The sequence below is a fragment of the Suricata suricatta genome, chromosome 2 (assembly GCF_006229205.1).
Source record: "Suricata suricatta isolate VVHF042 chromosome 2, meerkat_22Aug2017_6uvM2_HiC, whole genome shotgun sequence".
NCBI classification, from domain to species: Eukaryota; Metazoa; Chordata; class Mammalia; order Carnivora; family Herpestidae; genus Suricata; species Suricata suricatta.
This window is the reverse complement of record NC_043701.1, coordinates 145,353,032-145,356,765: the sequence shown is the minus strand read 5'-3', so window position 1 is coordinate 145,356,765 and position 3,734 is coordinate 145,353,032. Positions and strand designations below refer to the sequence as shown.

The window sequence follows — 3,734 nt, the reverse complement described above, 5'->3', positions numbered from 1 at the left end:
TATCCTGGTCCACCACCACCATAGCCTCCTCTACTACTATAACCAGGACCACCACCATAATTGCCACCATCACCTCCAAATCCATTATATCCACCATCACCTCTTCCATAACTACCTCTGCTGCCACCACCTCCACCATAGCCTCCTCTTCCACCAAAGTTTCCACCGCGGCCAAAGTTACCACTACCTCCAAAGTTTCCTCCACGACCCATAAAGTTGCCAGATCCACCTCCACGACCTCTTTGTGATCCGGCAGACTGCATTTCTTGTTTAGAAAGGGCCTTTTTCACTTCACAATTATGCCCATTAATAGTGTGGTATTTCTGAACAACGATTTTATCAACTGTATCATGATCATCAAAGGTTACAAAAGCAAATCCTCTCTTTTTTCCACTCTGCCTGTCCTCCATTACTTCTATGGTTTCAATCTTGCCATACTTTTCAAAGTAGTCTCTCAAATTATATTCTTCTGTATCTTCTTTAATACCACCAATGAAAATTTTCTTCACAGTTAGATGGGCACCAGGCTTTACAGAATCCTCTCTAGAAACTGCTCTCTTTGGTTCCACCACACGCCCATCAACCTTGTGTGGTGGAGCACACATCGCTGCATCCACCTCTTCCACACAAGAGTAAGTCACAAAACCAAAACCCCTGGAACGTTTTGTTTGGGGGTCTCTCATCACCACACAATCTGTAAGTGTGCCCCATTTTTCAAAATGTTCTCTTAAACTATCATCTGTAGTTTCAAAGCTCAAACCACCAATAAACAGTTTTCTCAACTGTTCTGGTTCCTTTGGATCATGGCCCTCCATTTTGAGACCAGACTCGCCTCTTCCAACTCGAGTTCAATATGGGACTAATGTTAATTTTTGAGAGAAAGAAAGCACGCACAAGCTGGGAAGAGTCAGAAAGAGAGAGGGAGACACAAATCTGAAGTAGGCTCCAGGCTCTGAGCTGTCAGCACAGAGCTCAATACAGGGCTCAAACTCACAAACTGTGAGATCGTGACCTGAGCCAAAGTCGGCCATTTAACCGACTGAGCCACCCAGGCATCCGTGTCCTTTTGGCTCTTGTGAATGCTATGAACACTGGTATACAAACAACCCTTTGAGATCCTGCTTTCAGTTCTTTTGAGTATACACCCAGAGTGGATCACACAGTAATCCTTTTTTTTTTTTAGTCTGTATTTTGCTAAGATTTTTTAAATTGAGATATAACTGACATATAACATATTAGTTTCAGGTGTACAACTTAATGACTCAAAATGATCACAATAAGTCTAGTTAACATCCATCATCACACATAATTACAAAGTTCTTTTTCTTAAAAAGATTTTTTAAATTATGTTTTTAATTTATTTTTGAGAGACAGAGAGAGAGACAGCGGGAGCAGGGGAGGGTCAGAGAAAGGGAGATACAGAATCTGAAGCAGGCGCCAGGCTCAGAGCTAGCTGTCAGCACAGAGACCGACACGGGCCTTGAATCCACAAACCATGAGATCATGACCGGAGCTGAAGCTGGACGCTCAACTGACTGAGCCACCCAGGCACCCCAAAGTTCTTTTTCTTGGGTGGTAATTCTATTTTTAATTTTGAGGACCTGCTGCACTATTTTCCAAAGTGCTGCACTTTTTTACATTCCCACCAATGGTGCACAAAGGTTCCAATTACTTCACACCCTTGCCAACACGTGTTATTGATAGATTGATATTTTTTTGATCCTATGGGTGTGACGTGCTATCTCACTGTGGTTTTGATTTGCATTTCCCTCATGGCTAAGATGTTTAGTATGTTTCACATGCTGATTAGCCATTTATATATCTTCTTTGGAGAAATGTCTATTTAATTCCTTTTCCCATTTTTTAACTGGGTTGTTTGCTTGTTGTTGTTGTTGTTGTTGTTGTTGAGTTGTAGGAAAGGGCTTTAAGCCAAATGTCATAATTTGATCTATGGTTTAGAAAGAACCGAGCTTGAAACTTCTGCAGGAAGGAGGTCCAGACTCGATTAGAGCCAGAGCTGCTGGCTGCACACAGTGCTCTTCACGAAGGCCCACCTGCACCCCCTTCCTGCTCTGGATCTTGGGTGGCCTAGGATGAGAGTGACCCACATCATTTCCTTGGATTCTGGGGCCTGCTCAGATCCAAGCCTTTGGAAGCTCCCAGGAAAGACTTGGAGTAGTCCCAGGCCCATAGGAAATCCAGGGTTTCAGTCCTTCCGCATGGCCCAAGCAGAGAGTGGGTTTATTACTGGTGCTGTAGGACACCTGTCTGCTGTTCTGCATCCGTGGCCTGGCCTTGGGAGGTGGGCCTAGACATTGCAGAAAGTGACACTATGTGGGGACATATCAAGGTAAACTCTCCCAGTCTCCTTTCTGACTAGGAAATGGTCAAAGGGCTATAGAGCCGGATGGCCTGGGTTCAAATCCTACTCTGCCACTTACTAGCTGGGCAAGTTACATAACCTTCTAGTATGCCAGTTTCCTCTTCTGCAAAGTGGGGAGAATTAGCGCACCTCCCTAACTAAGGATTGGGTGAAGATTAAATGAGTTACTGTGTGTAAAGTATTACAACAGTGCCTGGATCATAGTAAACGTTGGCTATTACTGTTATTTGCATTGATACCAGGGCTGTCTGGCTTCCGACCAACAGCCCAGCTGCCCTCAGCTCTCCCTGGCTAGAGGAGGGTGCCTGTTTCCCTGTTTTCTCTTCCCTCCAGGGGTCTCTTGTGGGTCGCAGCCGGGCCTGGTCCCCCGGCCGCCAGCAGGGGGCAGCATTGCACCACAACTGCCTCTGGGCGGCGCAGTGAGTCCAGCCTCCCGAAGCTAGGAGCTGCATCCTTAGCGCTGTCCCCGCGGTCCGGGTGCGCTGCGAGCAAGGGAGCTCGGAGAGCGCTGTCTCTGCTGGACCCCAGGCTCCTCTCCTGGCCTGGCATCCTGGTCAAACCTCAGCGAGGCTCTTGGCTTTCCTTCTTTCTCTGCCCCTGTGCAGCCTGGAGGTGCTCCAGCATGCTCTGCTTCCTGTGCACCATCTCCTCATCTGTGAAATGGGAATCATGGCACAGTGTCACAGGGCCTGGCCCAGGCCACTGCAGAGTGACGAACAGGAAATGTTTTAACCTCCATCACGGCTTTCTGTAGGGAGTAGGCTGGGCCGGGCTGGCATCAGGCCAGGGGTTATCTGTGCAAGTGTGACCAATTGAGGGAAAGTGTGGCTATGAGGGTATACACACTGGCTTCTAGTACAGTCTGTGGCTTGTTGTGTGGTCCTGAATACAGGTATGATCTGAGCATGAGCACACCCCATTCTTGAACCTGCTCAGAGCCTTTGCTTGTCCTTCCTGAAATGCTCCTGTCTGTTCTTCTAGCTCACTTTATGCTCCTCAGAAGTTTTTAACAGACACCGAGGTCCCCCAGGGCCTGGCATCAGCTTCCCTGGGCTCCTGCCAGCCCCCAACAAGAGTCCTGGCCCTGCCTGTGCCAGGCTCTGGGCCTCACATCAGGACTCCTGTCTGTTCCACCATGGCCCTTAGCAGTGGAGCACGGGAGAGGCCTGGGATGAGTAAAGGAAGGTTGTCAGGTCAGTGATCCCTGTCCTGGGGTCTCAAGGACTCAGGGATCTAGCCCTTGACTGCCCTCCCTCATAGTTCCTGGAGGGGCTTGAACATCTGCCAAGGGGCCCCTACTACCTTCACCATCTGTGGTCACACCCCCCTAACAGATGATGGCAAATGCAGT

The 3,734-nt window shown here is 48.3% G+C and overlaps 1 pseudogene; it reads right to left on the bottom strand.

Moving 5' to 3' along the window:
- Window positions 1–2: 2 nt before the first annotated feature.
- Window positions 3–818, bottom strand: LOC115276113 (annotated as a pseudogene).
- Window positions 819–3,734: the final 2,916 nt, after the last annotated feature.